The sequence below is a fragment of the Anabrus simplex genome, chromosome 1 (genome assembly GCF_040414725.1).
Source record: "Anabrus simplex isolate iqAnaSimp1 chromosome 1, ASM4041472v1, whole genome shotgun sequence".
Taxonomy (NCBI): Eukaryota; Metazoa; Arthropoda; class Insecta; order Orthoptera; family Tettigoniidae; genus Anabrus; species Anabrus simplex.
Window position 1 is genome coordinate 247880156 of NC_090265.1, and position 12907 is coordinate 247893062.

Genomic DNA, 12907 nt, shown 5'->3' on the forward strand with positions numbered 1-12907 from the left:
GGAGCGTGAGTCATTGGGTCGGAGGATACAGCTGCGAAGAATGACCAGTACCTCGCTCAGGCTGCCTCACCTGCTATGCTGAACAGGGGCCTTGTGGGGGATGGGAAGATTGGAAAGGATAGACAAGGAAGATGGAAGGAATTGGCCGTGGCCTTAGGTTAGGTGCCATCCTGGCATTTGTCTGGAAGAGAAGTGCGAAACCACGGAAAACCACTTCCAGGATGGCTCACATGGGAATCGAACTCACCTCTACTCACTTGACATCCGGACGCTGAGTAGACCCCGTTCCAGCCCTCGTACCACTTTTCAAACTTCGTGGCAGAGCCAGGAATCGAACCCGCGCCTCCGGGGGGTGGCAGCTAATCACACTAAGCACTACACCACAGAGGCGGACGAATTGTTTTACTTTCCGCCGAATATTACGTTCCCCTCTTCCTTAAATCAGCCTCAAATTTGAGACACAGCTAGAAACTAACCATCACCAGAAAGTACCTACGTGACACATACTAAAGGATATTGTCTTCAATTCATTGTTTCTAAAGTTGAGACGAGAGTGTCAATTATCCTTCATGTTACCAAGTAGAAACTCTGGAATGTTGATTACTTCAAAGAATTTAAAGAATTTGAGCTGTGGAAGATTTTTTCCTTTTCTTGCTGAATTGCGTGTTTGTTCTTTTAATGGTAGCCATCAATCGTCTGTTATTATTTATTCCGTTCCCTTTCCGCTTTCAAGGAGGTTATATGAATTTGTTAAAGAATTGAATAAAAATTTAACACTAAAACCTACTTTTATTCCTTCGACGGAATATAGCCTACATCAAAATATAGATGTCCCTTTAATAATGTTTCTTTCTCTAATAAAGTTTGCAGGATCAAAAAGGTTGTTCCATAATTTAAAAACTAGCATAATATATTGCCCCCATTTTTCCCGAGCTAAGCCCAGCCATCGAGCGTGAGATCCCAAGGTGGACCGTTCGATCGTTGGCTATCACTTTCTAGAGGCATTTAAGGGATGTTAAGGATTGATGACCAAGCAGGATAAAAAGAAATATTAAAACAACACTCTGACATTTATTCACATAAGCAAACAACAAATAAAATACTCTTGCTGATGTGTTTTAAAAAAATAGAACTTCCATAATATTGCATTTCTTCATTTATGGTAACACGTGCTCTTAATCTCCAGCCTTACTGTGCTGTAATGAAAACCAAAGAAAAATTAGGCCTCTTGCCTTTCCGAATCAAAATATTTGATTGAAAGAATTAAATAAGTTAACATAGAAGTTCATAAAATCATAAACAGCTGTCTTGCTAACGAGTGTTTTACAATAAATGTGTTCAAAGCTTTACCAACTCAAAGTAGTCTCAACACGTGGTTTTAAGATGTACTCAACTGAATTTATCATTTACAACATTTAACATTAGTCAATGACACCAACATGAACTTTAGTAGAAAATGAAAATTGATTTCAGAATTTTCAAAATTAATTAATTATTATTCTGATTATTATTATTATTATTATTATTATTATTATTAATTTCTCATCATTTAATTAACCTATGTTTCATTGTCACACGATCGTGTTCTCATTAAATTTCCACTGCATTATTTACCTAATGATCGTCATTAGCATTTCAGAATAATTATTTTCAATTAATTATTAATGACTTGGTTTCACCATAACTCCAAGTAATCATGCGGCTAACGAACTACACTTCTGATCTTTGTATTTCATTTCTATTCAAATTAATCTTAAAATATTTCAAAGTTCAACTATAAATGAGTCAGAAATTTACATTACCAACGTGTGAGCTAGTTAAATAAATTGTATTTACAAATCGAGTGCCTTCATAAAATAACGAGATGATCTTTCCTTTTAAATCTCGCTAATGAAGAAAATAAATCCCTTTTCTAGTCTTCCTCGACTTAAGTTAACCAAACTTTCCCTTAAGGGCATGAAAATTACTTCTTAAGGCAACACACAACGATGAGTGTAATCTGCGTCGCAGCAGGTGCACGACCAGATCAAATTAAATGGGACCAACATGATACAAGAAAAATATACATATTTACATACACACACATATTCACACTAGGAAACATGTCTTTTATGTACATTATTTACATCGAATCCTGTTTTGGCAAGTTTATTCACGATTTTTAGAGTTGGTCAGGTCGCGTAATATCTAGCAAAAATAATCTGTGTACTGAAATTATCCTTCATTTATAGTGGCTAGTGATCGAAGTCATGGGTATCACTTGGTAGAAACACATTTCACATATCAACGTAAGTTCATCTAACTCATAAAATTTTAATGGAAGATTCTAGTAAAATCCATAAGCACTAGCATCGTTTGGGCTACAGGTTGAAACTATCGCGAGCGTGAGCCTTAATCGTCTTATTTTTATTCCCTACTTGTGAAATACACTCGCAACACGTGCTCCAATAATTATAATCTATCTTGCGTTCCCAATACACAAGAATAAGTCAAATATCACCATTAAATCATCAATTGCACAATTATACAACAAGTATCCCTCAGGATTGGTCATATTCCAGACTCTTCATGAACAGAGCACATTCAATCTCACATATAAGGACTCTACAGTAATTTTATGGCTCACGAGCGTTTAATTCTGCTTTACCCGATATTTAGTCAATATTATTATTATTTAAGTGATTATTACATCTACTGATCCTCGTGGAATATCGTAAAATTAGATGACTTCATCATAAATACAACAAGTGATCTTAAAAGACACTAGGTTCGACCCTACTCACTCAAAATGTACACGTAAATTTCAGTCCAGTAACTTTCAACATTACAAGGAAAGTAGATTTATCGCGTGGTCAGTGATTATTAAATATAAAGCTCCTAAGCATGGGAAATCATTCAAAGACAACCTACATGTCTACTCTAATAGATTCAAAAATTTCATTCACACGTACCTAGTCTACCACGACACCTTAAGAAGTGGAAAAATGAAATATTTCTAACTACAACAAACTAATAGATCTACGACTTAAAGAAGAAAGACCTCTAGTTGTACAAAAGGTAAGACAGATAAATTAAATTAAAAAGGTACTCAAGTTTTGATGGAGTTCGATTCCCGGCGACAGTCAATTATTTCAGCATTTTCCTCCGGTCAGTCTCCTTCCAATTACCAGACACGCCTCACATTTTTACAGCTCCATGGAGGCTCCGTAGCAGGTGTCCCTCGATGAAATTATGATGTCGGTGGTTGCGGAATTATCCATCTTGAGGTGTTCAACTTCCAAGACGACTTCGGTAGAACGCCGGTCACAAGCTGTAACTGAGATGACAAAATTAAGTATATTCCACAAGCGCACGTCGAATATAGTTAGCTCGTCTACACAGTCACACTTAACTTGGTGTTTAAAGCGTTTTTATTCCATAGGAATACACTAATGGTTTCTTTAAACTCTAGCAGAACGGCGTCGACTTGAACTGAAATTACTTCTCCACGTGGTCCGATACCGTGGTGCAGCACAACACGACGAAGGATATTCAGAGTAAGAGCTTCACAACTTCAGAGTAAGAGCTTCAGAACTTCAGAGTAAGAGTTTCAAGAGAGCGATTTACTCGAAACAAGGCCTTTTTATATTATCAGCCTGGGAGGTGTGATCTTCAACGAGAACGGTAATTGGCTGATGGTCTCATTTAATTGGCGCAGACTATTCCAGAAACAGACTGAGTTGCGCGCGTGCGGTAGTCACGTGGCTTGCTCTGACCTTGGCACAGTCCTGCCGGTGTATCACCCCTCTGAACGACGAAAAAAACTCGTTCTTAGCTCGCCACTACTCCCCAAATGATATGCTGCGGTTCCAAGCAGACAATAAAATTTTCACTTTCCACTTGTTGACAATATTCATAATATCGCCAATTTTAAAGGGGACAATATAGAATTTAGGTACCACCGAAATATTTCTGTACATACAGTATGAAACGCAATGTCTGTCAGTATGTACATATATATTGGTGTTCGGTTATAAATCGAGAACTACTGGACAGATTTTTATGCGTTTGTCACTGTTGCTTAGTCCGGCATCATGGCTAAATGGTTATTGTGTTGGCCTTTGATGACAGGGGTTCCGAGTTCGATTCCCTCAGGGTCGGGAATTTTAACCATAATTGGTTAATTTCGCTGGCACGGGGGCTGGGTATATGTGCCATCTTCATCATCATTTCATCCTCATCACGATGTGCAGGTCACCTGCGGGAGTCAAATCAAAAGACCTTCATCTAGCGAGCCGAACTTGTAGTCGGACACTCCCGGTACTCCTACAAGCCATACGCCACTTCTTTTTTTAATGTTTTAAATTTTTACTGTTGCCTAGAAGATCTCCAGAGGGAGTTTCCGTGTACTAAATATTTGATCAAAAGAAGCAGAGCAGTAATGATTTCTGCTAAATTACTGCATTAAATTGACACTACGTGAACATTTTCTCGCCTTACGCTGCCTAAACCATTGTAGACATCCAGAAACTATACGAGTAAAATTGTAAGTCAGAAAAAGTTTACATAAAGTTCCATAGAACGAATTACTAGTCCGCATCCGTGTAGTGGTTAGCGTAATTAGCTGCCATCCCCGTAGGCCCGGGTTCGATTCCCGGCTCTGCCACGAAATTCGAAAAGTGGTACAAGGGCAGTAATGGGGTCCGCTCAGCCTCAGAATGTCAACTGAGTAGACGGGGAGTTCGATTCCCACCTCAGCCATGCTCGAAGTGGTTTTATGTGGTTTCCCACTTCTCCTCCCGGCGAATGTCAGGATGGTATTTAACTTAAGGCCACGGCCACTTCGTTTCCTCTTCCTTGACTATCCATTCCAATCTCTCCCATCCCACAAGGCCCCTGATCAGCATAGCAGGTGAGGCCGCCCGGGCGAAATACTGGTCTTCATTCCCAGTTGTATCCCTGACCCAAAACCTCACGCTCCAGGTCATTGCGCTTGAGACAGTAGAGGTGGCATCCCTCGCTGAGTCCGAGGGAAAAACCAATCCAGGAGAGTAAACGGATTAAGAAAGAAAGGAAAAAAGCAGAACTACTTCCCAAACTTTAAATACCAAACCAAACCCAAACCCCATGGCACTACAGCCCATGAAGGGCCTTGGCCTACCAAGCGACCGCTGCTCAGCCCGAAGGCCTGCAGATTACGAGATGTCGTGTGGGTAGCACGACGATTCCTCTCGGCCGTTATTCTTGGCTTCTAGACCGGGGCCGCCATCTCACCGTCAGATAGCTCCTCGATTCTAATCACGTAGGCTGAGTGTACCTCGAACCAGCTCTCAGGTCCAGGTAAAAATCACTGACCTGACCGGGAATGGAACCCGGTGTCTCCGGGTAAGAGGCAGGCACGCTACCCCTACCCCACGAGGCCCCAAGCTTTAATTGGTCACCCGCAATACTAGTTAAAAGTAGAAATCTTGTGCTAGTTTCAGTAAGAGCATCCCTACACACAGCCTAAACCGTTAAGGATATCTTCAAATTACGTGTGTAAGAATTATCGAGTAGGCTATGCCTATAAGAGTCAACAAGAAAAAATACATATCATAACATGTTAAAGATGTCCTCAAATTATCTGTGTAAGAATTATCGAATATAAAATGTTATAAAAAAGAGTTCACGAGAAAAAAATATACATATCAAATATCACCAACAATGACAGCAGTACACAAAATTAACCGGATGTTGTTGTGATTCGTAGAGGGGAAGTTTCATTTTTCTACCATCTGGTAAATGTTGTAATCAAGGATGGTCTTCATATTGTTTATCTGAAGGTTCTATTAAGTGATGTTTAACGAAACTCAAAGGACACAATCACTTAAGCTAAGTCATCCCTGTTGCAGAAGTAGAAGGTAAGGATATACATTATTCATGGTTATCCCTGTGACTTCTCTCGAAATACTAGTGTGATACGCATATATTTATTTTATGCCATCGGATTAACGAACCGAGGCAGAAATTTAGAGAATAGGATATTTTGACATGTAATATTAGAAAAGATATATGAACCATAGATACACACAAGAGTGATGTAAGTCCAATCTGTCAACAACTATACTTTTCCTGTGTTACATGGACAACATTCGGCCCTGTGGTGTTGGGGTAGCTTGCTTTATTCTCATCCGGAGGCTCTGGGTTCGATTCTCGGCCAGGACAGGAACTTTACTTGGATATGAGGGCTGGTTCGAGGTCCATTCAGCCTTCGTGATTACAACTGAGGAGCCATCTGAAGGTGAGATGGTGGCCTCTGTCTAGAAACCCGAGAATACCATTCAGCCTTCGTGATTACATCTGAGGAGCCATCTGAAGGTGAGATGGTGGCCTCTGTCTAGAAACCCGAGAATACCGGCCGAGGTTTCGTAGCGCCGATTATACGACACCTTGTAATCTGCAGGCTTTATGGCTGAGCAGTGGTCGCTTGCCATGCCATGGCCCTGCAGGGCTGTTGCGCCATGGGCTTCATTCTGTCATGGAGAAGAGAAGGTGTACAATTCGGTAGATATCCTCATAAACTTAGTCGATACGATTAAGTATCCAACCGAATATATAAACCCTCTGTCTTATTCAGGACTGCCTGCACGTAGTAGACGACGTCAACATTTGTGTACCTATCATAAAATTAAGCGGTATAGAACAAGGCAAGTTGTATAACGACACACTGCTGAAAAATAAGACCATTATTGAAAATGATATTGAGGCCAATATGTTGACGAGATGAGATAAAAGTAACGTGTATGTTTATACTTTGAATCTCCCTATATACCCAATCATTATCCGTTGTATTTTAAAAGATTCTGGTTACCATAAAGTTACTGATTTTCTATGGTAAAGGCAGTGTTTGAACAAAGCAACTGTGGACTTCAGGGCTGAATGATTCTTATACGGAAAGATGTATGTGTCTTACTCTAAAGTGAGCACAAACGTAATCTTTAAATGTACACTGGAGAAAATACCAACAAGACTATAAATATCACGTAGAGACTAATATCGTTGGAGAATAAAATCAATAATAGCGACTGACGACAGAAAGAGTTTTTAAAAAGCAGACCTTCTGTCTTCTTGCCGAAAATATTCAACTTCTGCCAAAAATCTAACAATAGCCAACATGTCACAATATTACTCCAAAAATATTGAACCACTTTCTAATATAGCTATGAATGTTTTTCAGTTCTATATATGGCCACGAAATCAATCAAGCAATTAGCAAAGGGTAGTTTCCAGTAAATAACTTTCAATACGGAAATTTGACCAAGATAACTCTGTTTTATCTGGGTAAGACGTTTCACTGCGTGTCACAACATGTACTACTGGCCACACTATCTTTCTATGCACTTTGAAACGAAAAACATTAAATTGTCAGATCATGTCCTTTATGTTGATGTTTATGGAAGCGTTTTATGCGATTTCCAGATCATACCCCTTATATGTCTACGGTAGAGTTTCATGCGATTTCCAGTAAAGTACGGTGAATGCTGAGAGTTAAATTATGAGATAGGATCACAAACTAAGAGGTTTTGAATCAAGTTTGTGAGAGGAGATCGATTACGGATTGATAGGGCACACCTTAAGAAATCCAATACTTATTTAGTTGATTTTGGATAGAAATATATAGCGTAAGAAACAGTAAATGGAACCAGGAACTGAATGTGAAAGTTTAGGGTACATGTAGGATAAAATAATTATGTAGAATTGACAAAGTTTTGCTCAGGTAAGAGCGGCAGATAGCGCGATATCAAGCTAGTTTATTTACTGATGAATCAACAGCCATCACCTACAATAATAATAATAATAATAATAATAATAATAATAATAATAATAATAATAATAATCATAATAATCATAATAATAATAATAATAATATCCCACTATCTAGCAGACCAAGAGTTATCGTCAGACAGCAAAATCGCCTAAGAAACTGCAAAGTAGCAAAGGTGGGAAAAGTTTGCCTTTTGTCGCACCGACACAGAAAGGTCTTATAGTGACGATGGGTAGGAAAGGCCTAGGAGTTGGAAGGAAGCGGCCGAGACCTTCATTAAGGTACAACCCCAGCATTTGCCTGGAGTGAAAATGGGAAGCCGCGGAAAACCATCTTCAGGGCTGCCGACAGTGGGATTCGAACCCACTATCTCCCGGATGCAAGCTCACAGCCGCGTGCCCCTAACCTCACGGTCAACTCGCCCGGTGGTGGGAAAACTAAACTGCTCTATGGCAGATATCCAGTCTCCAGGAACCAACCAGATACTTTGACGCATCATGTAAATAGTTGCAAGTAGGAAACATTTTCGGAGAAACAGGACGAGTCATTGTGACCATACAGGGCCAAATGGTAGCCATATGAACTACCGAAATCATATCATCTACCTAATGATCTCTGAACAATGTGCAACGTGGGGAGAAAAAATATAGACCACATTACAAGTGGCTGCTCTACGCCTGTCTTTGTTGAGTACAGCTAGTGACATGATAACGTTATTAAAGTAATTCATCAGTGGATATGTTTGAGCAAAGATCTTGTCACCGATCATACGACCTAATACAAATACTATTATATTACCATTTTACGATAATCAGGAGTGAAAAGTGTTCTGGAACAGAAATATACGGATTTACAGAAGAACAAGTCTGACAGACAAAGTGTCAAAGGTCACATAACTAATCAATATTGCAATCCCAGCTCCCAATAACTTCAAAAAAAGAACATTAGTGAAAGAGTTCACATTTATCTGCCTCTAGCAAATGAAACACAAGAACTCCGGTATCAGGATAGAGTTATTTTTGTTCCTAAAGTAGTAGGAGCCTCACGACAAATTTCTGTTCGATGCATCACAGGAAGAACATAGACATTGAGCTGCGGAAGATAGTGGTCTTAGAAACCGGCAGCTTTATGAGGAAAATGCTAAGTAGGGATTTGAAGGATCCATAACTGTCAAGTATCGGATTGTCAATAGCGTGTCATTAGGCTTGGATAGTAATTCAGCCCAGTGAATCTGAACATCGGGAAACCTAATACAACTTGAATAATAATAATAATAATAATAATAATAATAATAATAATAATAATAATGATAATAATACTGGCCACAGCTACCATGTTGCCGAACTTTACCATCTACTCGGCATACCTATTAATTTCGATATACTGATTATGCTGCTGTGGAATTATACTGAGCGGTTCGTGTGGCTGAGTTCACTTAATTTTGTCGGGGCACACAGAGTGCGCTATCAGAGATCAGTAACAGTGACTGCATGAAGTGCCAAGACTTTGAATGGCACTTCAGAAAACGACTATCTGAGCTAAGATCGATCCCTTAAACTTGAGATCGTGAGTCGGTCAATTTTCGAGCGGCCATCAAGGAGACTACAATCAGGGGGTGAGCACATCATATACTGGTCTATTCTGCACTACTTGTGCGTTTGACATTGAAATGATATACAGGATAATAAGCATTGAATATAAAAATCAGAGGTCAGCCACTACTCCCTTATGGGGTTCGTATATTTATGAACAGCATTTTAGTTCCAGAAAGGCAAATAGACTGTCTTGTTTTTCTGAAATACATTATTTGTCACTTGGTTTAATATATACGTTGCCCTTTTCATTAGAACTGCAGTAAAGCTGTCAGAAGCTGGAATGTCGTTAATTTAGCCACAGTCACACACTCTTCTCACAGAACAGCAGAATAATTGGCTGCAATGTTATATAACTCTGTATCAGCTAAGGGGGAGTGGGAGGGGGAGAGTATTTATAGAACTTCTCCTAATAAGAATATTATGATCCTATAACTGTGTTTACATGGAGTTTGGTCAGTCAGCTATGCACAGAGATTGGAAAACATTCAAATGTCAGTTATTTGTGCATTTACTTTTTATGTTTCTCCTGTTCATCTACGGGCAAATGTGATAATCGAAAATTAAATACAGACAATATAAACACAAATAATCTTGCAGATAACGCACACGCATTTGTTCCTACAAATGAAATACATTGTCAAACATCAGAGTTGAAGATTAGCAATATAATAAAAAGAGATGTTATGTGTTTTATGTCCTACTAGCTGTTTTTTGATTCCCAGGAACGTCGAGATGCTGGAATTTTGTCCCGAGAAAGTTTTTTCACGCGCTAGTAAATCTAATTTCATACACTATCGGACTGAGCAGGGATTGAACCTACCAACTTAGGCTCAGAAGGCCAACACATCTACCGTCTGAACCATTCAGGCCGTACCTTGATAGGACACACTAACACACAGTGAAATCATAAACCTACTTTACAACTTCACTGAAAGCAGACTAAGAAATTCTGTAGAGTCGTCTAATTACAGCACGAATTTGTAAGGAAAGAAAGAGTATAACGGGCCCGGATATTACTCTAACTCGTGAGTCACTGCCTGAACACTGGCATGCATATCACAAACAGTTCAAAACAAACGCCTTGGCTCAAAAGCATTGCTGGGCCTTGGCCTATCAATCGACTGCTGCTCAGCCCGCAGTTTTTATTCTTGGTTTTCTTGACTTGTGCCGCTATTTCTCTGTCAGAATCTCCTCAGCTGTAATAACATAGGCTGAGTGGACGTCGAACTAGCCCTCAGAACCAGGGACCGACAGGGAATCGATCCCAGGGTTTCAGAGTGAGAGGAAAGCCCACTACCACTAAACCATGGGGTTTCGCATCCAGTTATACTGTTTTCAAAAAACTGAAAGAAAATGCTGTTCCTTGATCCTCTGGCGAGGAATCCACGGCTTACTAGGGCACCATGGCCCACACTTTGAGAACCACTGGTCTGTAGTTTTCAGTTGAATTTGGCTTACTGAGATATTTTTCCTTCCACTGTTGTTCCTGATTTCCTCGTTTTACACTCATCCCTGCACAGCACTGTATAGCAAGTTTTAGTTTTATGTGACTATTTATATCATGGCGAAAACCTCCTGTTTTTTCTTTTCCTACTTTTGATTTTTGGTTTTGCTAATGGTTTAACGTCACACTGACACATGTAATGTTTACGACGACGCAAGGATGGCAAGATAGTGGCCATGGCCTTAATTAAAGTATAGCCCCAGCATTTGCCTGATGTGAAAATGGGAACAACGGAGAACCACTTCCAGAGCTGTCGACGATGGGATTCGAACCAACCATCCCTCCAGCCTTAAGTGGAATTCAAACGACGAAGGATGCCTTTTTTTATTATAAAAGTCCTCATGTAATAGCGGGGATTCGAAACGATGCCCTCTTTCTGAGAAGATGTGAGCGTGAAAAATGTTTATGAATAAAGTACAGAACACATATTAAAATTAAAATGAAACGTATGACGTGGAGATTCAAAATTATTACTTTGTGTCGAATAGAGACAAAGATCTACAACAAAATCATTCGCTGGATTATACTGTGTGACTGCGAAACGTGGACAACCAGGAGGTCAGTTCAAGATAAGTTCTATGTCTCCGAGAGAAAAATTATGTGACCGATCTTCTAGCAGATTATCGACAGGGAATAAAGGATATGTTTGATGTTTGGATACTAGAACACAAACATATCGATGGCTTACTTCTAAAACCTCGCAAGTCCCAATTCTCTTCCTACCCATTTTATTCCTTAAGACTGGTCACGCCTCCCAGTCACATATTTATATGCAGTCCATCAGAATAATTTTCGTTGTGTTCATTTTCTTATTCTAATATGTAAAGGAAAACAGACCTTACCGTACCGTATTGTAGGGATGTTGTTTGCAAGCGAATTTCCACACCCCTACAGTATAATGTATTTAAGGTTCATTTTCCTTTACACACAACCATAGGAAAATGAACACAAGGAAAATTGTTTTGATTGGCTGTATGTCTATGTGTGGTTGGGAGGCGTGACCAGTCTTAAGGTATATAATGGACAGGAAGAGCATTGGGACATACGAGGTTTTAGAAGTAAGCGTCGATTTTTAGAAGCATACTGATCTGGTGGGCAAGGATGCCTGAAATGACAATGTCTTGATTTCTGCTGGAGGGAATACTACAAAATACACATCCCATAGATAGAGCGAGGTTACAATGCCAGAATGGGGTGGAAAAAGACCTAACAAAATTGAGCGTCACGCATCAGCGCCCCTATGGGAGTTTGTAGGGGGGGCAGACCTGGGGTACGTAGTATTTTTAATATTTTGGAAGATAAATGGCGGCTTGTATTCTGTGGTAGAATAACCCACGGTGTACTCTGCCTGTTGGTGGGGAACGGTACTACCGCTTCTACGTAATACTGACTTTTAAATCATTTTCTTAAAAGGATAACACGTGTCTAGACTAGATTTTTGCCTTTTCCTGAGAGCTAGGGAGGGGGGGATGCTGCGGCCCCACCTTGCCCCCGGGTATGGGCGCTCTTGGCCGTCACGAGTGTCTGGAAGGGAGAAGCACTAGATCGACAGAGATGGACGCATCTTGTCAAGGCAGCGTGTCGTCCTCAGGACTGGTGATCACAAATTGACGACGACGACGACGAGGACGATGATGATGATGATGATGATGATGATGATGATGATGATGATGATGATGATGATGAAAGTAGCGTACTAATTATACCTGCGATAAATAAAAAGAGTTCAACAAAACCAAATTGAAGAGCTCGTTTCCAAAACTCATTAAATCCAAAATATTGATTTTGCATAAGGTGAATTTTTAAATCGAAGATTATATACGCAATATTACTTCATTATTGTATAAGATAAACGTTTTGAAAATAATATTAAGAAAGATGACAAGCAACTAAAACACTGTTCTGAAAGTATTAACTTTAGAAATCCGAGTTAAAAAGTAAACTCAATTGTCTTAGGCAGATTCTGGAAAACAACTACAGAGTGAGGTTTGGAATTATATATAAACATTTTAGTAATTTATTCTA